We start from the raw sequence: 26,507 nt of genomic DNA on the forward strand, positions 1-26,507 counted from the left end.
CCTGGAAAGCATTGGCTATTGCATGTTAGGCAAATATTAATAGAAATGTTGATGATGTTAATTGGTTATCCTACTAAGAAAGTGCGCTGAAGTCATTGAAAGCTGCCAACCTCACCAGTGATCAATAATATTCTCTCCCTGTTTTTGGAGACAAATAGTTTTAACCTCCTGACTGCAGCCCCATTTTTCCTCAGCTACTCAGGAAACACTAGTATGAGTAACGTAAAGTCTAGAGCAATACTTTTAAGATTTTAGGCTTGAGTAGTCCAAATCTGAAGGTGGAATAGATTGCTGCATGGAGTTGGTGGATCCTGCAGAGCTAATGGTAACTTATCTCCCAAGAGTGGTTCTTTAGTTGAGCCTTTAGTTGAGCCTGTAGTTGTTCAACTTCAAAGGATCCAGACTCAAGAAAGGGCAGAATGTACTACCATCTGGCATTAAAAGCATTTGCCACATGGTGCAGAGAGATGCTTGCAAACTATACCCAACTCTGTGCATGTGCATCTTAAACTGCACTCCACTTCATGTTCGCTTTGTGTCACTGTCATGAATATAGCTTCTTCTGTTCTCCCTTCCGGAGAACAAGGTTCTAGTTGAGTGCACTTGGCATTTAAATGATGGGATGCTTGTTTATTTGCATGATTTATATCCAATCTTTCAACAAATCCCCTGAAGGCTGCTTACAAATCTACATGAAAACATACTCAGTGATGTATCAAAAACAATGACAAACCTGAACAAGGAAAAAGAGCAGCTGAAACCAATAAACAGTCCTAAATCTCACTAAAAGGAAGAGTTCACGAGGATGGACTTCTGTTCAGCATGTAAAGTATAGCAATGAGCATGCATGTGCAATTTTTGTATATTCTAAGACCTCTAGGGGTTTCAAGGGTCAGGGTGGCTGCAAAAGTAAAGTAGAATTTGTTGAAGTTCTTTTAAACTGGGTGATATTGTCACACCAGTTAGCCTCAAGGTTTTTCAAAAACATACAGCAGTACAGTATGCCAACATGGAAGCTACCAATGCCAGGCAAACTGTGACTTGGCCATGTCAAGAAAGAACACAGCTGACTCAATGATCGCAATGTGTACAATGTTCTATAACCCGTGGGTAGCACTCAGCATGGATTATGAATTCTTCATTCAAAATCACCACAAATGGTGAATCCGATCTTTAATGGAAGATGCACCTTCATCTAGAACTTGAACCTGAACCTCAAACTTATCTGGATTGAGGTTCATTTTATAAATTCTCATCCAGTCCATAATTGATTCTAGTCATCTCTATGGGATACCCACACTTACACATTGATTAGATGAAAAGAAGATACTTCTGAGGGATCACATCTCCAAACTCTTGCCCACCAATGGATAACCAACCTTTTCTGGGTGACTAATCATCTCCCACCAATGTAGATTAGTACAAAGTATAAAACTTTTAGTCTTTTGCCTCCAAGAGCTTAGCTACAGCCCCCTAGGTCTCTTCATTTCCATATATGCATGTGCATGCATGCGTATACACGCACACAGAGAGAGAAAGAGACCCCTCCCCACAATTCCCTTATGATTGCATTGGTGGGCAACTTAAAGTATAAGCAGCCTAGCATTTTCCAGTGAGAAAAAAACCCTGCTTTCTTTGAACATCTCTTGAAGGAGCATCTCTTTTCCTCTTCACTACTGCTAAGATCACTGGGATATGTACGTGGCCATTTGAGTGGGTGCCATCATCACATGCAATCCTCAAGGACATAGAGTTGCATATTCCCTGATTCTTGCTAAAAACATTTGATGAAGTAGACTTGTGTGACATGTTACGTACTTTTTGAAAATTAAAGCCATCACTACATCACAGGGATTCTAGAACACACTGTGCACATCTGAAATTACCCATGTTTTGCAAAGTGTTTTTGAGCATTGTTACAATTAGGAATGGACTTAAACTACTGAAGTATAAAAGACTAATTTCATGTGGTTTACCAATCCTCTGTTATTTTTTATCGTATGTGATTCACAAATTTGAAAGCAGTCACTCTTTGCATTTCAAGGACAACATTGCTCCCACTGAATCCTCCTGCTGTGATTAATCAATATTCTAATGGGATGTAGGGTAAATTTAACTTATTAAAATAAATAATTGCTATACATATTCTCTTGAAGTTCTGAAAAGACAGAGATATGCTTTCAAACAAATTATGCATAGTTCCACAAATTACCATTGAAAGTTGCATGTGAATAAGAGTGCAATGTTATGCATTTTTTTTAAATGTTGCATTTTGGAATGCAAAAACAAAACAAGAGCATGCCATTAGAAGAGGGAAAAAAGAATGACAAATTAAAATAAAACATTCCAATTTTCAAATTAGATTTTTAAAGATTGATAGCACCAGTTACATATACAGATCCCTACATATTAATATAGGAAAACACACTACCATCATTAAAATTAATTATGTGTAGATTCCAACAGAGGCAACCCAAATGTTTGCATATTTATCCAATTGCAGATTACGTCTAAAGACTACCCATTCTGAACTTGAAAGTTCCCTTAAATCCTCCATTAATTGTGTTATTGCAGGTGAACATTTAGCCTTCCAGTGTTGTAATAGTAGTCTTTTAGGTTTCAAAGGGACATGTTAAATTCCTGTATGTTGACCTTGTATTAAATGCCAAGGACTGGGTAGGCAATTCAAAAAGGAACGTGTATCCTGAAATATTAAAGTACATTTCTTCACAAGAGTTATATAAACGATTACCTCCAATCAAATGAAAGCTGCCAAAACATATGAAGAAGGAGTTAGCATATAATTCCTCCAACAATTGGTTAATTTAATTAAGGAATTATATGCTAATTTAATTAACCCCTATCTAAGAGATGTTTTGCTGTCTATTATGCATGAAACACCTTTTTTTCCCTGAATTAAGCATATCATATCCTAAGATCCATGACTCCTTGCAAAAAGAAATAATAATTAAGCACTCCATTAACTGGACAAAACTAAGCACTCCAGTTCATTATTCCATTCTTGGTTGAGATACTGTGTATCATATTTATTCACCAATAGTACATATTTATATACATGAACGGGAAGTCCATGCAGCTGTTTGGGTTCAGTCACTACTTCCAATAACACAGGTGGCTCCAGAGTTGTAAAAGCAGATCTAAATCTGGATTCAGCAAATGTTTACACTGCATATATTGCCGTGCAGACATAGCTGGCAATTCATATTCAGTATGCCAAGTGGAAAATGGCAAAAAATTATGATCAGAACAGACAAGCTGATCCAAAGTAAAAAGACTAGCCAACCAAGTCTGCCAAAAAAATGTTTTATTGCCAATTTTTAATTCTAGATTTCCCCATAAAGTTAATGTTGCATATGAAAATGAATCATACTGCAATGGATGTGAAAATATATGCCACAGGTTCTTAGCTGCCACAGTTATTAGAGGCACATTATCTTTTTTGGCATGCCAAGAGCCAAATGCAATCCACTTAGAACAGGATCCAGAAATGACCAGGGAGAGGAAAATAAGTGAAAAAGACCAAATTCTAGTGCAAATCAACAAACAGGCCTGATGGTACAAGGAAAGGTTTGGGAAGCCAAATCTACCTTTTCTGATTGAAAATTGTGTCCTTTTCAAATTAGAATCCCACAAAAAATTGCAAAGCAAAATATTACACTTCTGGAAATACTTGCATATGATGTAAAGCATAAACTATTTCAGGTGTTGCATTATTTAAAGTGTGTTTACCCTCACATATACATATAAATATATAAATATAAATATACACATATACATATAAATGCTCATTTATCAATGTCCCTCGAAATCTTACTCAAATTTAACGTAATTTTGACATACCTGTGGGGACATGTATTCCCAAATAAGTAATAACTTGATGCAAAATCTGAATTGCCATTACTTAACACTCTGTGGGTGTATTATTTCTAATAGAAATGAGTTTTGACTTCAACCAGTTAATAAAATAACTCTTAATAGATAAAAGCCCCAAATTTATGACAAGCTGCTCCTTCTCCAAGCACAGCCCAAGCACAGTGTTCACTCCTCTGGGGTGGCCCATCCCTTTCTTCCCTGTTTCTCCCACCCAGAAACCCTCTCATGTGACTGAGCCTCTTGTACTTGAGCCAATGAATTCTCCCCAGCATGCCCTGCTCACTCCTCCTGATAAGCACAAAGGCGCTCAGCTCCTGAGCCTCAGAAAGAGAACGGAATGGATGACAGCCATGGTAAAACTTGCCACAATCATGCCGGTGCCATCACTGGGATCTGGACTGGAGCAGGAGGGGGACAGAGAGGCTCCAAGCAGCAAAATGGCCACAGAACAAGTCATCAGGGGCTGATTATGACCCACAGGCCACTTGTTGGACTACCCCAATCTGCACAGTAGACAAAATTATAAATTGTCTATATCATAGCTGGAACAGAACCTGGAGTTCTGAAATAAACAAAAGATGATCATCGGCATAGAGAATAAATTGATATTTTGTCACATCATGCACTAAGCCATGATTATTAGGATTATGAAAAATATCTTAATCTTATATATGTTTAGAAAGCAAATATTTGTGCAAGTTCCAGAACTCCTCTGGCAGAATGCTGGAAGTTGTAGGACTTTTCTCTATCAATACATGCAAAGAGTTGCATACAGTTACTCACCAAAACCATGGATTAATCTTGATTGAAGTATTTAATCCTCCTCCTCCTCTTCCTCCTCCTCTTCTTCTTCCCAAACTTGTCATTAATGGTACATCAACAGTGAAATCTGAAACCAAAATATCCCAGAGAATTTCTACTGAAACCAATGGAACTTATTCCCAGTACCCAGGATAGTTATGAATCTAAGTATGATTCATCCTTAGTATGAATCTAAGGCTCACTGATAACTTTTTAAAAAAAAAAATGGCATGAAAAGGAATGGGTTTCCTTACTAGGAAAACATCAAAATTATGCTATTTCTGAAAATAATAATAATAAAAAAGAACTAACCCAATTTTGGAAGAGATCTCTCAGAGCTAGAATGAATATTATTTTTTCCTCCCCCTTTTAGATTCAGTCCCTCCACAATCACATTTTCTAATGGTTAGTTTATAGAAGAATGTATTACAGTGAAGCAATCCCCATGAAGGTATGTAAAAGACTTGCTGCAGTTAAAGGAACTGACAGAGTTCTTTCTGCATTTGTTGCATTAATTTGAATGAAGATATTGATGAAGGACTTCCCTTCTGCATGGATTGTGCTGCACATTATTTTTCAGTGTCATTATCTTTTAACGTTTTTCTGTTAAATGTATTGCATTTTAGGAGCTATTGTAAATCCAGAAAGGTTTGGCTATTGGACAGTATGGAAACAAAATAAGTAAGTAATATAAAAACCTATCCCAGAAATAATATTGGGGGCTGAGGGAGTTACTAGATGAGAGCTATGGAATTGAGATTGAATTCAGACAAGACCAAGGTATTGTAAGCTCTCATATCTGAAATACACACATGGCTACCCACATGCAGAAATAGGCTGCCAAAATAAGATTGCTATACTAACAGAGAAATACCCTGGACAGTTTCTTCAGGGCATAGAATCCTTTGGATTCCCAGATGTGAGCTATGATAAAGAGATATGACCTTGGTGCCTGAGATCCACACTCTCATCCCTCTTTCCCTATCATAGTTTGTGCAGACAGAACCATCTGACTGCTTCTCCAACATCATAACAGCAAAAGCAACCAACTAGAAGGAGTAAGGGGACATTCCAGGGCACAGAGAGAGGAGGAGACCAGCACCACCAAGTTTTCACCACCAAGATATTCTAGTGATGCCTCAGCCTTCTTCCCGCCTTTTCCAACACAGCCTGTGGGGATAGTTGGAATCAGCTACCTAAGTGCTTTGCTGAGTGAGAACTATAGAGAAGACTTTCACCTCTGGACTTTTCCCAGTCTCCAAGGGATTCCTGTAATCCTTTGAATTCAGAAGCTGATGGACATTCTGACTGGACTGAGTAGATGGAAAGGTTATTCCAATATTGGCTCCACTTCAGAGAAAGCTAAGTCTCCTTTTGATATCAGATGTATGGCTTGTGAGCTACCGTAGTATTGTTCCTTCCAGTGGGGGATGGGTAAGAACTTTGTTTCAGTTCAATTTTGAGGATTTTTTTTTACATTATTCACAAAGTTATTCATATTCGGGGCAAAACAAATTGGCGATTAAGCCATTTTGAATGAGGGAGAAAATGAAACTGACAGCTTCATTAATTCTGAGTCTAGTTTCTAGGGCAAGGGTGCTGAGTGCATTGCTCTTAAAAGTCTGTGTTTTGATCCATGTATATTCAGTCAGATAAGAGAATAGTTAGGTTCCTATCCCATTTTAGGGCAGGTTTCTCATCCTTAAGAGTAATATAGCAGGCAGATATATCATCGTTCACTCCATGCTGGGAATAATGGTACCCAATGAATGTGGATGGAGCAGATGAGGAAGAATTTCATTCCAGTGTAAATTTGATAAAAATTACCAATGATTACAAAATTCTTCATATCTAGCATAGAATGAACAAGAGATTTAAAACTAAAAAGGTGAGGTAAAGCAAAACAAGCAGGCTTATCCATCCAGTGTCCATCATACCTGCTTTCAGAATTGTTCAACCTCAAGTTATTTTTGTTTTGAATATGTATAACTGTGAATATGGGTAGATTCCTATCCAAACTGAACAGAAACAAATACCAGGAACTTTGGACTACATGGTAATGGTCTGATCAGCACATCCATCCCACACCAGTGATGCCTTCAGTTCTGGGAATGGCAACCTTTCTGGCTAATGTTGGGAGGAGCTAAAGGATGGCCTGAGATTTCAGACTAGACTTTAATGCCGTAACATGGAGCAGCTTCCCCAGTGCAATAGTGTTGAGAAAAGGGACCATCTAATTATGGTTACCTGCTTCTAAAATCAACCAGACATTTTAGTTATGCCTCACTTAAGTTTCTTTCATTTCACTTATTGTATTTCTATGCTGACCAATAGCTTGGTGATTTACAGAGACTAAAAACCTTAACAATACAATACTATAACAAACTATTTACTTATCAACAGTAAGAAAATCCAGAATCTCATTAAAACCTGAAGATATGCTACCAACACCTTAGAGGAAGATTTTTATCTGATGCTAAAAAGACTATAATATCGGTCCCACACAAGGTTCATTGGAAAGGTCATTCCATAATTGGAGAACCAACAATGAGAAGGTCTTTTAGAGTTAGAGTTAGAGAAGGCATTTGAAGGAAAGGCTTCAAGGAGGGGTGAGATAAACATGTACTCCTGGTATAGGGAAAGCAAAGACATACTAAGTGGATTGGAATCTGTAAAAATAAAAATCTCCATGTTTTGATTATTCCAATGTTGTCAGTCCTGTTCAATGATAATCCCTTCTCATAGTGACCTTCTCTTTGAGCAAAATATTAGAGTACTTGAGCCTGGTGACTAGGAGAAATTGTATCTTGTCATTACCAGAGCGGAGCAAGATGCTCAGAATGTGGAAAGGATGTTTACCAGAAAAGGATTCTACCCCACACCCCCACTGCTTCCAGGCAGATCTGTCTCTCTGCCTTTTGTCTGTAAGAGTACATACTATTTTCTCTCTTCCTTGCATAAAACTGATTTCTCCTGCCTCCTGTCACGCAAATATGCTTAGAATACAGTTGAGTATTTGTGGCTGTAATACATGTCTAGTGAAAAGGAAAGGTTGTCAGTAGAAAGGGTCCTTTTTGGTTCCACTTGTCTGAAGTAAGCAGTTATTTTAAAGAAAAATATGTTTGACTGTCATTTATAGCCCTGCTTTGGTAAATAAGTAAGATAAATGTTTGACATGAAACCAGGGAAAACATGGGTTGAAGAGAACACAGCCTGGCACAAACAAAATCAGTTCGGTATTCAAAAATATGAAACACAGTTTCTTTTTTCCTCTTGATTTCCATGAAGCCTACAACCATTCCAGATGGAGGGCTTCTAACTCTGCCAGTCTTCCATTATAAGCCAAAAGCAGAATTCTCATTGGCAGTTCACACTTCAGGGAGTCCAGCACTTTTTGGCCGGGTGCATCTCATTATGTTTCATTAGCACAGAGGCAGCGTGGCCAAGCATGAAGTTCTGTGCCCTCCCTTAACTCCTTAAGATTGCTTCTGCTGAGATACTTCTCAGCGCCCCATTAGCACCTTGGTTTTTAAAAAGGCAGGTTGTGGCCTTCCTCCCAGTAAATATGGTTGCAACGTATAAAACTCCTGCCTTTCAAACTGGCCCCTTGAATGTTCTAGCTTGTTTCACAGCCAGGGTAGAAAATGGCCAAATTTCCTCAGATTCTCAACCTTCAGACATTTGAAAGGCCCACTTAGTTTCCCAAGACTGTTTCTTCACAGGGAGAAGGGGAAGGCAGCAGTTACAATGACAAGCAGCATTTTTTGCATCCATTGTCATAGGAAGGTATTGTGCATTTTCAGAGTACCTATAGTGAAATATTTCTGAGAGAAAATTGCCACCTTACAATGAGATCCTACACATGTTCAGTCAGTAACCACTGTTGGCATCTGCCGTATCTTTCTCTGTTTTGGATGCTTGGAGAAGTCTTGGGAGAGTAGGGAAATGACTTGCTGCCAGAATGCACTAGAGGAAATGTCCACCAAGAATAAAGGAAGGAGGGCATATCCAAAAATGCCACACACAGTTCCTGGGGGCAAGTTCTCCTCCCAGCCTCAACCATGCTTTCCCCTTTCTGTGGAAAAATTGCAATGCTGCTCCATTCATTTCCTTTTAGTGGTTGTATTTTATTTTATTTATTTTATTTTATTGTGGTCATCTGGAAACCACCCCATCACCTCCAGAATGTTCCATGGATGAGGCAGGGTGAAGCTTTTCCAAGAAGTCAGATGCTTTAATTCTGTTTTCTGTTTCTTGCAACATTGGGAACATGTACCACAATCTACTCAAAGACATTTGACTGAAGACAGGGATGATCTTTACTGCTGCACACCCTTCTGATGGGTGTAGAAATTATTGTTTTAGAATTGTACCCTGGTTTTATTGTGATTTTATATGTATGTGTGCATGTACACACATGTGCACACATTTCAAAAGCTGAGTAGAGCTAATGAAGCTGAATAGATGCAACACTGCACCAGTACTTAGTGAAACAAATTCAAAGAGATATCAGTGAAGTGGCAAATGACATAAAATGTTTTCTAGCAAAGATGTTCAGGGAAGCATTTCAGGCTAAGCACAAGTGGCAGAGGGAACCATGTAAACAGTCTCGGTCTAGAAAGGACTGGAAGGAAACAAGACATTCCTATGTTGAAAACCTTGCCATTTGTGCCTGTCGCTAGTGAACTGGATGCCAGCATAGGGTAGCAGGTGAACTACAACAGAAGTGGATAACTTCTGACCCACAGGGTAAAATACTGCATACCAGGCCAGCAAATCTGACTCAGGTAAGGTCCCACCAGCTCCCCAAAGCTCCAGTGCCTCAAAATGAAGTGACGGCAGGAGAATAACGGAGTCATGGCATAGTTGTTTTGTCCTTCCTTTGCCATCCTGTGCAAGGACGACCATGGGAATGTACTCAATTGGCCCTCTGTGATCATTTGGTGGGTCCAGGTATCAGACCCAAAATGATTCCCTACTCCTGAACTGGAGTACCTCACTTGGGTCACCAAGACTTTGTTTCAATCCATGTTTAGCGACAAAGATTGCAGTTTCTTAGACAAATCTGGCAAATGTAAGTGAAGAAGCAATGCTAAGGAGCATTGTCAATGGTATAACAGGAAGGCTGCAAGTGGGCGTATTACTGCCTAGTAAATTCTATGAATTTACTAGAAGATGAGGACAAATACAGAAACATAGAAACAGAGTGAGTCAGAAGGAGCCTCCCAGGCCATCTAGTCTGACCCCTGGCTCCAGCCAGCTCTGCTCATGACATGCCCACCATGTGCATGTCAGGGATACGTGGCAGCAGGCAGAGGCTGAGAGCCACTGAGCATCCACAGGAATGGGTGTAGCTGAAGAAACAATGACCAGTATCCAAGCAGGACTCTGTACAAGTGGAACCTACCACTGATTCTGTCCTGCAAGTGGCACAAACTTACAATTTCAGAACTTCCTCCAGGAACGAGAAACAAATGGGAATGGGCACGTCAACAGAGCTAATTTCACTGTTGGTGGCTTTCCAGAGATTTAATGTAGGGGTGTTTTCCTGACTTACCTGAGGATGTGAGAAAGTAAACCAGGAGCCATCTGCATACCAGGCATGGACCCTGAGCTACAGTCCTTCCCCTGTAACTTTAAAGCAGGCCATCAGCTCAGTCTTTGCTTAATTAAGGAAGGCATTCCTCCCAATTCCCTGGAGTAGTTTGTTCTCTTGTTAAAATGTTTGTTCACTAATAGTGCAATCTTATGCCTGTTTACCCAAAGAAGGTCATATTCAGCACATCTACTATTATTGCTTAGTAGATGCTGGAGACAGCAGACTGGAAGGTTTTCTAATGATATAAGCACAGTCATTTGGACAGGACAGAGAAGGAAGCTTCTAGTTTAGAGGAATGAAAAGAGAGTTTTCTAATCATTTAGCACTGGCGAATCAAAATCTCTCCCCCCCACCCCAAGAAACATGTTTAAATGGGACAGGCACGTCTTTGTACAGAGGATGTTGATGACGCAGAACAACTGCTTGTGCTCAACCTGCCTGCCTGCCAGAACCCCTTATCATAGTCTCTGATGTGGATGAATATTGCAATTCAATTATGCCAGCTCTCTAATAATAGCCAGTGGGGCTTTAATCTTATTTATTCATTTGATCTTGTCCCACTTTAATTGGATAATTGTTGATTGTTAACTTTATTTGGCTTTTTCAATTAGCCTAATTCTTGGATAATGTTGAAACTGGCTAAAAAGCTACCGCTTGTGACCACACTGGGGAACTGTAGCAACTCCATTAAAGTCAATTGAGCCACTGAAGTATTTCATTTATCTCAGTGACCTGGAGGATAACTGATGCATTAAAATAATCAAGAGACCATTTCTGCATAGGGTTATGTCAATATGAAGCCACAAAGCAGGGATGGGAAGGGAGTTTTCATGAAACAGAAACTTTGCCTACGCATTGCTGCTATACAGAAGTAATGCACTGATATTTTGCAGGTATGATTTTTCTAATTCTGATATGAATTCACCTGACCCAGACCAATTGGAACACAACTTTCTTCTAGTTTTCACACTCCAAGTGTTGTGCATGTAGTTCTTGACTCCAGCATTGTATAAAATACATTTCATTCAACCTATTTCAATATATTTGCATATATTTTTCAATGAAAACATGTCTAGAAATGCATATTTAGAGAATAGCATGCATTTAAATTCACCTTTTTTTGCCTGTCTTTGTTCAGTCACAGATTAATGCAGAAATAAAACAGAAAGAACTTATAAAAGTAGACCAATTGTCCTTAGCATAACCTCCAGAGGTTTTGGACTATGTACAACTTTCAATGTGGCTAAAAGGGAACGTGGGAATTTTGGCACCAAACTTACAATGGGCACCAAGTTAGGCAAAGATGGATGTACACAATATCCCATTGCCCAGGCTGGTAAAAGGCATCTTCCTATGTTCCTACAGGGCAGATCAAGAAGGAACCAAATCTACCTGCTGTGTGCTCAGCTACAATCTGGCACTTCCTTTAGAAAACATGGAAACAAGCAGAAATGTTCACTTCTAAACCAAGACAAGCTGACTAGGATAACAAGGGCCTGATTTACACAGATTCATGCTTCTCTAAATGATGCCAACTTACCCTAAGGTCCTTCTTCATATGGTTGACATCCTGAAGTGAAGTACTTGTAGCCAGGGACACAGCCTTCTCGATTTTGGCAACCAACTGTATAATTATTTGTATGTGCCTCTTTTCAGCCCCAGACTGGGCTCCCAGCACAGCTTGTGGCATAATAAACCATAACAATAGCATCAGCTTTAAAACAGACTTAATGAAAACAGCAGCTGTAACATGGTTTCCATTTCCCAGAACACTGACCCTCTAAAGCTACATGAAGGACAGATTTGGGAAATGCCAATCAGAAAGTTTTGCTAATAGATTTTCCCCCCTTTCCCATCTTAATGCAGACAGCAGGCAGAAAACTAAACAAACATGTCTTTGGTAGATTTTGTGAGGAACACCTCATATTCTAGAACTCACACTGCTTAGTATTAATGAAAATTTATATTTGGAACTTCCAGAGAAATGGATGTCTCTCTGTCACCTCAACCTAAACTGTTGAGGTGACAGACGACTGCAGAGAAAGAAGGTAGGGTAAAACTTTCTAAGCCAAACTAACTCCTTTTATTGAGCTAAACTAGGGTTTAGGTCTTTGTTTTTAAATGGTAACTAACTTAGTAAAGTCGGCCAATGCAAGTTATCCTCACGCTCATTAAAGGTCACATTCTTTACTAGCATTGTACCAAAAGTTTCACGCACATTGTTTTTAATAGTTTGCTAGCAAAGAAATTGCTTTTGCAAATAAATGCAACAGTGAAGAAAATTTTGAAAAAAATCCCCATGGGTTGGATTACATTTTCTTGTGTTCTTATTTAGGAGATGGCCAAGCAGTGTGAGCACCCGTCCTATTTTCGTTGAACGATCATCCCTTTGGCAGCTTCTAGCCTCTTCAGCTTCCTGAACTTCAATTAAAGCCCAGGGGAATTAAGACTGTTTGAGCTAATTCCTCCCCTAAGGCCTTTTCAGATCAGGAAGCACAGGTAACCTCTGAGGCAACAGAGCAATGGAGAGACAGAGAGAAAACAGAACTCAGAAACTCCAGTCACTTTGCTGTGATTAGGTAAGCCCCAAAACATCATTAACATACATTATAAAACACCCTGAGAATAAAGCAGAGGAATGGAAGTTTCTTTTATGTGGAAAGAAAACTTTCAGAAAAATGGGGGTCGATTTTAGGCTGGGCGCTAGTTGCACCTCTTCTTTGGAGCTAGACAAAACTTGCAAACATATGCAAAAGAGGACCAGATAGCTGCTATAGCTGATGCTGTTGCTACTTGCAGGCACAGTGCAATAAAAAGAAAAACCCTATGAAAAAAAGCAGGCAGGCAGGTTGGCTGGCCAGCCAGCCAGCCAACATGTAGACCAATGCTGGCTAGAACCCCATTAACTAAGAGACCTGCCAGTGAGAATTTCTTCTCTCCCTGAAAAAATCTGGTGAAATACTTCCCCTATTTCTCTTCCTACAAATAGGGTGAAGAATTCCAGGAGGCTGTTTTGTGCATGTTCTGTTCTTAACAGCTTTTTAACTTCCCCTCTACAATTGTATTGAAACAGGAGATGTGAACCTTATTTGAGAAAATATTGGTCTATTGACACAATGCTGTCTTCCCCAGCTTGTGAAGATCTGATCATGACCTTCCATTTTGGTAATATGATAATCTATTACATCCTCCTTTTTCCCTTTTCAGGGAAACCAGGATGGCTTACAAGGTTGTTCTCTGTTTCTCTGAGGTTTTTATCCTCATGACAACAGCTCTGTGTGCAGGTTAAACTAAGAGTCAGTCACTGGTCCAAAGTCACCCTGTGAGCTTCATGACCAAGTGGGAACTTGAACCTGGATCTCCCAGGTCCCCAGTCCAACACTCTAACCACCATGTTGCACTGGCTTTTTATTTGTATTATGTGCTTCTTGCTTTTTACTAGAATCCCTGCCTTGTAGCAATGTGTTTCAAGTTTCCAAAAATATACATAGCCAACCCATGCTAAATGATCCTGCGTATACATTCCTTGAGGATCTAATCCAAAATGTAAACCAGATTAATATAAGGAATTGATGTTTCTTTCAACAGTGCAATACAAAATTAAAAGTTTACCCAATGCATGAAATATTGTTTATGGTATGTTTTATCCCCATGCTGCCACTGTTATGATGAGACTGGGAAATAATAAAGAATAAACTGCATTTGCAAAGGAAGGCAGATGATAAGCTATGTAGAGCAGAAAAAAAATATTTGGCTTGCTTGTTTCCAAACTAGGATGTATATACTTGGAATAATATCCAATAAGATATCCACAAAACACAGGCTAGCCAATGGCAAAGCACAGGCACTAACTAGATGGCACTAGTATTTACCAGTGATTCAGCAACTTCCTCTGCAGCCTTTCTCTGAAAGAGAATCTGTTGGGGCCAACTAGAAGGAAAGGCTTCTCAGTGGCAGTGCTCCAAGTGTGGATTAATCTCTCCACTCAATCCTGTGAGACACCAATTCTGTCATCTTTTTGGCACCAGGTTAAGGTAGCCCCCTGTGCAAAGACATTTCAAGACACCTAAGGAAAGCTAATGACTTGACACCCGTGTCTCATGTCTTTAGCAAGTCTATTCTGTACTGTTTCACCTGCTAAATTGTTCTTCCAATGTTCAGATTGTTTTGTTTTTAAATTCTTTGTCAGGGTTAGACATGATCCTGTTTAAGAAACTGCTGTACAATGTCCAGAGAATGGCTATTGGGCAGTACTGCAGTTAAATAAATAAATTGCTGGTTAGTGCTAATGAAAAAGAAGTGGTAATCTGTTGCTGAAATTTCACAATCGTTTTGGTTTCTGCTATTTGTGTATTTTGTAGATGTCTTAATTTTGCAGCTTGGCAATTTCTTTTTCCTGTTTGTTTGAAGAAGCATCTCTATTCATGCTAGTTGTCTAAATGTGCTCCTTTGCAGACAGGAGTATTTTAAAATAGAAAAATGTAAAAGTACTTCTGTAAATGAGCCATCAATCACAAACATATGCAGGAAGCAGAACATAAAGTTATAGTACTTACTGTCTTAAGCACTGTTTTGTTAATATGCCAGTTTCATTTCTAAAACTAGCACAAAGCCAAGATATGATTTGGCATCTTGACAGAATTATACTATTTCTTAAGGATTATTATTTTTCTTCGATAGTTTCTCTTATTGTGCTTTAAAATAATAAATACAACCATAATATTATTTGTTTGGTTGTTTTTGTTTTGTTTAAACAGAAAGGTGCAGAACCAGAGAATGTGTATCTGAATCAAATCAATGCAACTTAATGACTTCAGCTATAATGAAGTTTCCCTTTTTAATTCTATTTTTTCATATGCTTTACTCTAGTGGGAGCTCTGAATCTTGCAGGAGTGGGGGAGAAAAAAACCAGTCTCCAATCAAAATGAGAGAGGGAAGCTAACCTCAAAAGCAGATAATCTGAAAGTTCTCTGTAGACTATGTGAAACAACCTGTCAGAGCTGATAATGATGGGTTACACTGACCAATAGTTTAATCCAGTAGAAGACAGCTGTGATGAGTGGCCCAGGCACTCACTCTTCATGGGCATTCCAGAGTCATTATCCATTTGATTTTTGGGGGTGAAAAAAACTTTAAAGATTCAGCTTTCGAAGGGTAGGAACTCAGAGTGGCAGAGGCTCCACCAAGGTCACTGCCCACAGTTTCCCAGGCCAACCATGAGAGCAGACATGTTTTAGAAAAGACAGGAGGGGTCCAAGAAGAGGGGGAGAGGAAGCTGTTGCCTTACGCATTCCCTGACTGTGTCTTGAGGCATCAGGAGAGGTGAGCTACCCAGTTAGAAGGCATGTGTAAGCAAGCATCACAGGAAGATCTCTTCACCAACAGAAGATGCTCTGAGGATGGAGGTCACATTGTTACTGAAAGGGAGAGATCTGAGAAGAAGTTTCCAGTTTGGGTTCAACACTCTTTACATGAACAGAGGCCAATCTTCCAGTTTACTCGAGGGCTTTTAGAGTTACACTGTTTTGTTACCTTGGAAGTACCAATAAAAATAGGCAGTGTAAAAGAGTGTCTGGTATTTTAGAGCCTAAAGACAAAAAGGGAGATATAGGACAAAAACTTCTATATAACTTCTGTCCTATATAGTTATGTTAAAAGCTCTGTTTTTTATGAAGTATGTGTTATATTCAAAATGCATTAAGTGTGCTAACAAGCTGAAACTTTCCCATCCATGATCCTGATGAAAACCAGGAAGCATGGCCTCCAGAGGTTTTGCATTTGCAACTCCCATCACTCCAAGCCAGCATGATCAATGATCAGGAACACTGGAAGCTGTAGTCCGAACTAACTGGAGGACACCAGGTTGGAGAAGGTTGATTTTGGAAGTTTTTAAAAGTCTCTGAGTTTTGGGCAGGTCTTCCATAGGGCCATGTTCCTGCAGACATTCAAAATGAACACAAGAAGGTGTGTGTACATTAGCTGGCACCCTGATGCCCACATATTTAGCAGTTCCCATGCATATTCTGTGCTGATTGTGCTTATAATTCTGCCACAGAGCTTTGCACTGAAACACCATCCGAAGCAGAGGTTAAACTGGAGGTACTGGGATTATGCACATGCTCCACCCACTCTCCAGTTTAAACACACATGAGTTTCACAAGGTGTCCAAAAGGGCTTCTTTCTCATTATGACGATGAGTATTAATGTCTAGCCTACACACTATTACATGCTTAAGATGTGCTTTTTCAATGTATCGCTAAATGTATTTTTTTTTAAAGGAGACCTATTATTCTCAGAGATATACCCACATTCTGTCTTTTTATTTTTTTATTATTTCTTTTTATGGTGCAATACCAAAGAATGCAATAAAAAAGGAAAAGGGAAGAGGAGGCAAGAAATTGTTACATTTGAACAATGTTTAAGAAAAGAAAAAGAACTACAGTGCTGATCGCAATTATATAACAGAACATACTATCATTATTAACAAGAAGTTTGCATGTACTTCAAGAAAATCTCCTCAAAAGCCCATATATTTATCAATAAGTAAGGCATACCTAAAGGCCAAATCCTCTATGTGATGATTAGATATGATTTAATTATATGGTACCTACACTTTATGCAAATAAAACTTGACTGAGATGACATAATTTTTCCTCTGAGAAAATAATAAAATGATAACTCTTGATTCTGCTTTTCCCATGGAGCTTTGTCCACTTATCTGATTAAGGACTAGATGATCTGAGTTTAAAGGAATTGTTCAATTTTATCAGCAATGATAAATCCCTTTTGAAATGGTAATTCTGAATCATTACCTCTCCTCAACATCAAAGGTTTGATTCACCCACTCCAAGTTTCTTTGAAGTCCATATTTCAACTTGTAAAGTTAGTAACCCAAAAAGGATACAAATAAGCATTTTAGCAATAGATATCATTTGTTTTAGGCTCCAGGGCACTTCAAAGACTTGTCTTTTCACCCACAAACACCACATTTTCTTGGTAATAGTGATCCTTTGGTAACAGGAGAAAGCTCCTGAGCTGATGTATGTTCATATTGAAACATGTTTGATCATAAACCTCAGTGTTGATGCCAAGGTTGTTGTTTATATTTATCTATATCAAACCCTGCAAAGAATTTTCTTGTCTATATGCTAAATAGCTGCAGTCCCTTTTTATGAGCAATGATTCCCCAGGCATTAGCTGAGCTTGCTCTGTCATGGAATATTTGTAAACCTAGCAAAAAAGTCGCAGTGAAGCTTCTTTGAAATTAATTGGATTAAGAATAGGATTAAGTTTACAATCATGTGCCCATACACCAATGAAGAAAGCTCAACGAACACAGTTTTTTTGAGTCCTGGCCATGGACAAGAGGTTCTTTGTGATCCCCGAGAAATGATATGCTGGAGTTATGGTTTACTTATCAGGAGATAGTCATTGTTGCCACAGTCAAAGCACTAGATACATTTCCAAGCTTTTAGCAGCAAGCCACTTACATCACACAGCAGGGACCCCTGCAAGGTGGACTTCAATCACCTGGAATGGTCACAATCGGTGCAACCCCTCAAAATGTCCAAACAAGAGTAAAAAGAGGATCAGCAGCTTTTATAAGTTACATGTTTATAACACGGCACATGCACACACTGTTCTAAATGTAATAAGTGTATTAAAGTTATGGGGGATTACATTGAAACATAAAAATTATTTCAATTTATTATTCCTTTTTCTTCATGTTGATACCGAGAATACATTGAACGTGCCTTGTAGCGAGCTAGAGACCCAGGCCAGGCTGCTTGGGGTTCAGACCTGACACAGTAGCATAACTTGCTGTTGCTTAAATCTGAATGGGATCAGGCTGCTAGACACAGCCAAATTAATGTGGATTTATATCCATAAAATGTGATTTTATTTTGTTACATTGCAAGGAATTTAGTCATTGACAAACAGCAGCCATTCTGTGGGGGAACCATAACATCAGTTTAAATGAGAAAAGTCTCTCACAGCCTCTGAGGTGTACTGACAGGCAAAGGAGCTGAATAGCAAGTGAGACAGGGCTGGTATGGGCCATAATTCACTGCTGGAAACCCCAACAAATATTTGAATGGTACTTTGCAATTAGCATAGTTGTATTCTTTAGTGGGGGGTGGGGGGAGGGACAAAGCAAGCATAGTTTTAACTCTATTTCTGCCTTTGCAATTTTATTCTACAATAGGCAGTGGGGATTGGCTCATTAAAGGAAGGCACAGCATTGGATTTACAAGAGCTGAGTAGGATAGTCATGGATAGAAAATAAACCTTTTTATTTAAACAGTATTTTAAACTTTTATAGTGTTTAAGTTTACTCGCTCTGTTTGTTCTGCGATTTATTGTTTTGTTCTGTTTTATTATTTATTGCAATTGTTGTATTAATTGTCTTTTTAAATATTGTAAGCCGTCCTGAGATCTTGTATAATAGGATGGCATACACAAGCTTTTAATAAATAAATAATAGGGCATTTTGGAGGGTTTTCATCCATAGGGTCTCCATAAGTCAAAGACAACTGGATGGTGCATAACAGCAACAGCATGGCGGTGGAATAAATCCAGTTCTTATGTCTCCCTGCCCCATGCAATGGGGTCTTGAGCCAGATCAGGGGGTCTGAACCTACTCTAGAGTAAATATGAGCATTGCCACCCCAAAAATAGGAGCAGCTGCTGCATACAGCCTTAAAGTAATGTCGGCATTGACTCTGTGTTTGCAGAACCTGTATGCTCGAGTGTCTTCAATTCATCTCTGCTTCATTAAGTGTCATCTGTGCATAAACTGTAGGCAAATTCCATCGCAAGAACATTGATGGGCATGAGAACAGCTTGGTCAAAGGTGACATGGTGTGACAGGTTACTATATTCTGATGCAGCCCCACAGTGCCACCTGGAGTTCCTGCAAGTTCAATCACACCCCCACACTGATACCTGAAGAGGCAGCTATCCTATGCTTTATCTCAGAATAAGCATCCAGCTGCTGAGCTTCCCTGCACAATTCTGCATGAAGTTGGAATTTCCTAACTCAGTGAGCATGTAAGTTGAGCATCATTAGAGAGGAGGAACTAGCCTATAAATAAAGCTCTTATTGGCTGGCTAGACCACTGGCAGGAGCAGTGAAGTTTATTGCTCCATTGGACAAAGAAACAATCCATTTCCACAAAAAGATGGGACTTGTATGCTACTTGGATTCTCATAAATACGTAAGGCTGCTTGAGCTCTTGGAACCACCTGTATCAACAACACTAATTTACAGTGTTTTCTTTACAATGAAACCTGAATTCCTAGTCTCTGCTCAAGTAGGTATCATGTAATGAGGTTTGTTTGATTGAATTTATTCATTTTATTTGGAATGCAGTTTATATGCAATCTGACACTGTTTTGGATTTTTTTCTTACCCCTTTTCCCAAATGAACTTGCATTGCTTCTTTTTCAGTCTCATTGTTAAGAGGATTTTTCCCTTCTTCACTAAAATCTACCCTATGTGCCAGATGGTTTGTAAGCTACTACATTGTCCCTTGTGATCTTAGGATATTTTACAAGATTGTGTGACTTTATAAAGTTTGGGAAAGTAAATCTGATGCAAGTTTTTTAGAGAAAAATAATCCCAAAGCTGGACTGAAGGTGGTGGTGGAGAGATTTTGGCAGCAGAGTTTAGAATTGCCCAAGCAGTTGATCAGACAAGAGTGTGTCAGAAGGCTTAACCTGGCTGTTGGAAGACTCTATTTTGGGGTGGACCCTGATAAAGAAGAGGGTTTTGCCAATACAGAAAGTCACCCCCTTCTCGAAACCGGAAAACATTTCCTCATTGAATGATGAATGATCACCAGTGGCTGTTATCCCATGGAGAAAGTTTCTTTTTTCCTTCCATTACTTAATTTCCACGATCAACACATCCTCTTGGTGAAGCATTGCATATCAAAAAGAGCAGTGACTCCACTTTGAAAGGTGCCAAATAACTGCATAGAAAGATGCCATGGAAATGCCATTGGGACTGCTACCTCTACCTTCATGCCATGATGAACACAGCCAAGCTGTCTTCCACATGAATTCTTGAAAAAATATCCTATTTTTGTCCTTAGAAATGACAGTTCCAAGTAAGGCAGTCACCCAATGAAAGTCTTTCAACAAACAATCATTGTCTGACAGGAATATAGAACTGAGTAACTGGTTCATTATCAGTTTATTTTTTCATATCTGTGCATATTATAGGCCATTGTTGAGAGAGAGAGAGAGAGAGAGAGAGAGAGAGAGAGAGAGAGATGGGGATATATATACATATACTAGGGATACATGGACATTATAAAATCCCTTCTATGTTTTGTGACTTGAGCAACTTTCATTCTATTATCCACTCTTGAGAGAATAATATTTTGCCCCAATGATTCGTATGTACTTGCGCTAAATTGAAGTCACACAAATTTGCACTCCAGAAAATGTGCAAATTGCCCCAAAATACACTTCAGCCTTATGGGGACATGCACATTTTTGTTGTTCCTTAGTGTATTTTTTTCTTGGACTAAATTTGAGTAAAATTACATATTACATAAAATTACAAGATTTTTAAAAAGTGCACTGCCTTGGGGAATCCATGTGACTCAGAAAAAGCTGACCACTAGGGAATCCACAGCTTGAATTTGTAGGAATTCAAACTCATTTGAGTCCCTTGTGGATTTATCTTATATGCTAATTGCTATTGTCAGCTTTAGAAAGTTATGTTTGAGCTTGGGGTGGGAGGACACTGTTCACCTGCCTACTCCAGTCTGACTCTTCAGTTCTGTTTACTCAATTCCATCCAGGAAGCTGTAAGATGAGAAGTCAACAGGTCCCATCACTCAGGACTATGTATTAAACATGGACTGAAGTAAGCCTCAGCAAGTTTTATGGAAACTGAGGGTCTGACTACATGCTTTCCTTTTTAACACTTCAATGTAAGCAGGCAGAACCATTATCCAGATAAAGACCATATACATGTGCTTGTGGATGGCGGGGGGGGGGGGGGGCTGAAATTTCCAACTCATGCACTCTTTGTCCAAAATTCATATACACCCCCAGAATATTTTTTTTCTCTATTTCACCCATGTGATGATGGTGCATGTCAGAGAGATAATTATGGGAGAGGCGACGTGAGGTGGCTGAATGTCCCTGCCCCCATTCTTGATGGACCCAATCTTGTAAAGTCAGTAACAGTTAGATTAAACTACATTCTGTGCATTTAGTATGGCATGCAGTTTGGCACTGAGAAAAAATAAAACCCAAGATCTGAGAGATAATTTTTAATATAAATTTTATTGTTTAAACTAACAATAAAAACATCAATCGTCAAATACATCAGACGTACTGAGTCAGCCCCCTACTCGTTTTTTTTTTTTAACATTCCATAGTCATATTCAATCTATGCAAAGTCCCATTTCTCTAGCCAGTAATAAAAAGAGTTCCAAGTTTGGTAGAAATATGTCTCTTCTTTCTCCTTCAGAGATAAAGTCAGTCTGTCCATTTCTGCACAGTCCAAAATCTTTTTTAAAATCAGTTCATCAGCAGGTAGCTCTTCACTCCTCCAGTGCTGAGCAAATACGATCCTTGCTGCAGTAATTACATGTAAAATCAGATATATTGCTTGTTTATCAAGATTATCAGATACAATGCCTAATAGAAAAACTTCAGGTTTAAATATTAAAGGTTTTTGTAACATTTCTTCAAGCCATTTGTGTATTTTAACGCAGTATTTTTTTGCTTTATCGCAAGTCCACCTCATATGATAAAAAGTACCAGGCTTATGTTTGCATTTCCAACATCCATTTGACGTATTTGGAAACATTTCTGCTAATCTATTTGGTGATAAATGCCATCTATAAACTATTTTATAAAGGTTTTCTTTATATGAAGTTGCTAAAGTTACCTTAATATTTCTTTCCCACAGCTTTTGCCATTTCTGCAACTCAATACTGTATCCAAAATTTTGTGCACATGATCTGAGAGATAAATTGATGGGTTTTCATCCATCACACAGAGATTGCATGTGTGTGACAATCCATTTGTAGATAAATACTTATTGACTCCCTCAATAGTCCACTCAATGTGTTCAACATGTTCCAAACTTTTGATTTATCTGTCAGCTTCATATATAAATATCTCAGCCCTACAAGCACCAAGAAAATGTACGAAACATATTGTGTTTAAGATGTAGTTAAGTAACCACCCAGAGAACCTCAGCTATTGGGTGATATAAAGGATGAATGGATGGACCGACCAACCTTTTTCTGGCTTAGTTCCCTTTTACTAATACTTTCAGAAAGTTACCAGAAAAGATCATGCTCCTTCTGACCTTTTTTTCAAGCAATCTTGGAGAGTTCAAACTCAAGGGAATATTCCTCCCACCTTCACTGCTGGTTTCCTTGTTCCAAATTGTAACCTGATAGACAAGGTATCCTTTTTTTTTTAAAGACCATCTTCTATGCTAGAGAAAGGTAATCTACTGGAGAACTGGAAGGATGCCATATATTTAAGGTATTCTGAATTCAGAAAGCTGACCAGCCAGTCGGTTTAGCTTAAAGTAAAAGTAAATGAACAAATAGATAAGGAGGAGCAGGAAGGGACCTTGAAGTTGACCATCAGCACTTAGTAGGTCAGCCTTCTCCATTATATTGTGTTTACATTTTATTATTTTAACTCTGCACATTAATATAGACATTTGCATATGCACATTTTATGCAAATTGATGTTCTCTTTTTCCTCTCTTTTGATGATGCATATTTTCTTTTGTATGAGGCCTAAGAGGCCAAAGTAGAGTAGGAGGAGGGAGAACTACTGCATAAGGGTTAGACAGCTGCTGGTAAGAACTCTTGGTTTCTCATTTTCCAAAGCAAGTTTTGTGGGCAGAAAGGAACTGGTAGCAGGAGGAAGGAATATCACCACACTGAATCATCAAAAACTAGACCAAGTTTTGGAAGGTTGGATCTTTTGGAAGGTTGGATAACTCTCTCCTGCTTTCTGAATGGAGGAAGTTTACTTCCAAATCACCATCCCATTTCCAGCTTTAGCATTCACATATTTCCTAAGATTCATGCCAATGAATGGCTCAAAAGATGCAAACCTTCCTTTCCTTTGCAATGTAACTTTTCAACAAGTAGAGCTGCAGGTAGTGTAAGTAATGAACAACCATGGCTATCGCCATAGACTGAAGTGCAGAATCCTTTGTTCTTGAGTTCCATACTTCCTGCAATGGTTTTCCAGTGCAGGCAAAAAAATCATCAAATGCCTCTCTAGCTCATTCATTGTCTCTTGAATATAAATTCTGCCTGAGGAACACCACAGGAGAGAACATCTCCAGATAGTCAAATCTGAGCAATAGAAAAGCAAGATTTGTATTAAAAACCAATTTCTGAATGGAAGCTTATAATATGAAGTGGAGAAGGAGAGAAGTGTGCTACACATAAAGAGTTGCTATTGCCAAATACCTACCAAGATAAAGTCATTGCTCTCCAATGGAAGCACTATATGCTTTGATCTGCTCTTAACAAAACCGGGATAACATTAATCTGTCTTGCAAGGCTGTGACCTGTTTCAAGCACTTAAGAAAGGCATTCTATGCCTTGGTAGTACTTTTTGTTATGCAAGGCTAGCAGTCCGCATTCATCTTGGTGGATCGCAACTTGTGCAGGTCTGCTTTATTGCTGATCCCTCTTAATTACGGTCCAAGCAACTTCACCTTGCCATCTCCTAGCCATGTCTACACCCTTAATATAATTATTTTGTGACCAATTAACATTAATTGGTGATTCTTTAAAAAAAAAATACCTGCTACTTCAGAGGGAAGCTTTTACCACCTGCAGTATTGTGAAGTCAGTCAAAACATGAGTTATGTTCATCTTTTTCTTCCTTTCAAAAAGTTAAAGCTGTTTGCTAATACTGGAATAATTGGTTTTTCTTGCATTCTGTAAAACAACTGGCCACGGGGGGCGGGGGGGGGGGTTCTGTTCTGCTGAAAAGTTGTCATGATCTTGAAAAATAATCTGGATGCTACTACTTGTGTGACTTGTGTATTTTATTGGCTATTCACTTCTCATGAAAAGCTTGGCTCTGCCCCCGCCCCCAAAAAATATATGGAATTACTTTAAGTTATTTAAGTCTTTAAGTTATTACACACACACACACCTATTTAATAAATGGTTTTAAATTTTGATATGTTTTAATACAATGTATCTTTTATTGCTTAATTATTATTATCATTTATTAAATATGCTTTGTAAACTGCCCTGAGAGCTTCGACTGTTGGGCAAAATAGAAAATAAATGAATAAATGGTTTTCCAAAATTCCCTTGGAAACATTACTATTCACCGTGGTTCATGAGTTGAGAAAGTGTCATAACTTATTCATAAACACAGAACTTTGAGGCTTCTTGATGGATTAAAGTGAGATGCAAAGATCTTGCATAACACAGCTATGTTATTGCTAATCATACGGACCATGCATCGCTTTTGTTGAATTGGCTGCTTCCCACCCAAAAGCAGATGCCTGCAGTTGCTTAATTATAGTGAGTGTTGTTAATCCAGTTGGTGAGATGTACACATTTCACCCTTTAAGAATATAAACAGGTTGGTGCAATGAACAAGAGAGAAAGGCTACACATTTGCAAATGCTACCAATAAAGGAAAACCAAAGGACTCCACTCAGAACCAAAAGAAGCCAAAGATAGTCCAACATACCAGTTTTGGACAGTTCCAAAGGTGCCTAATCAGAGATGTGACAATGAATAATATTATGCCAGTGTTTAAAATACAACCCATTTGAGCTTGTTTGTCAGCTAACGTGGATTGATTCCTTGATGTTTGTGAAAATGGCCTCATTTAAGCTTCACAGAAAGCTGCCAGCCCAGCAAATAAAGCAACTGTCCTGCACTGTTCAAACCTACAAATAGCATCGCATTGCTGCTGTTTACACTGTAGCAAAGTGCTCTTAGCTGGTGCATGAATGGCCTGGCTTGCTGATGTTATGATCAACAACAGATGGTCATGGCGGGTGCAGTGGTTGGGATACGGATTCATCCTCTGAGTTTGTACCATTGGCTATGGCAGCCACGAACATGGTATTTGATCAAACTTTCCTCTCCATCAAGCAGTTAGCCTTTGGATGAGCCATCCCAATGCACTGCCAAGATCATGCCTAGATCATGTGATCTTTTACCATCTGCATAGAAACTACATATTTCATGGCCTGTTTTTCTGTTGAGCTGAGGAGACAACTTTTTTTTTTTTGCCTCCTTCTAGACAGGAAGCGATGAAGGGAAGAGATGATGGGCCATCTAGAAATGGTGTGGAGATAGAAGGAGGACAACTTGGGTGGCTTTAAAATTTTGTTCCTTACTTCCCCTCTTCATTATTTGGTGTCATACCCAGGAGTCGGAATGAGTTTTGTAAAGAGTAAATGAATAGCCTAGTGTTTGGTTTTCACCTATATCACACTAATGGGGAAATAAGGTGGACATCACTTCTACTTTGATTGATTGATTGAAAATATTTCTAGGTTGCATTTCAGGGGGTATCCCTCCTCCCTTTCCAAGTTTGTGTACAAAAATAAAATGCAGATAATAAAATTCATATAATAAGAAAATGATCTGGTAATAGAAACAGCAACTGTTTCAAGAAATAGCAAATACCACTATATTTAATATTTAATGTGGAAATTCAACAAAACTAAATACTTATTTTTACACATATGCACACACACATGAAAATGCAGCTTTCTCGGAGTTACATGCAAGCTTCAGCAAAAGCAGCCTACATGCCATATTTATTTATTTTTCTATAGCATTCTATATTTAAAATATCTCAAGACAGTTTACAAGAAGATTAAAATTATAGCCATATAAGTATCCATTCACAAGTATCCATTTATAAACTACTCCTTCAGATGTTGAAAGTGTTCTTGGTTGCATTGCAGGAGATGAACATTTATTCTTCCAGTGTTGTAATATCCCTCTGTTAGCTGTCAGAAGAGTTCAGAGAATCCATTTGTATAGACTGTGCATTAACTTCCAGGAAGCAAGTAAACAATTTAAGGTCATAATCCTATCAGTTGTACCCTTTATGATTGTAAGCCCCCAAATGCAGAGTCTTATGAGCATCTTATGCAAAGTAGGAGTATGATCTCTGCCTCTTTAAAATTCATTAGATAGCTGTTTTCAGTCACTGTTCTGTG

The sequence above is a fragment of the Varanus komodoensis genome, unplaced genomic scaffold (assembly GCF_004798865.1).
Source record: "Varanus komodoensis strain SLA01 unplaced genomic scaffold, ASM479886v1 scaffold12, whole genome shotgun sequence".
Taxonomy (NCBI): domain Eukaryota; kingdom Metazoa; phylum Chordata; class Lepidosauria; order Squamata; family Varanidae; genus Varanus; species Varanus komodoensis.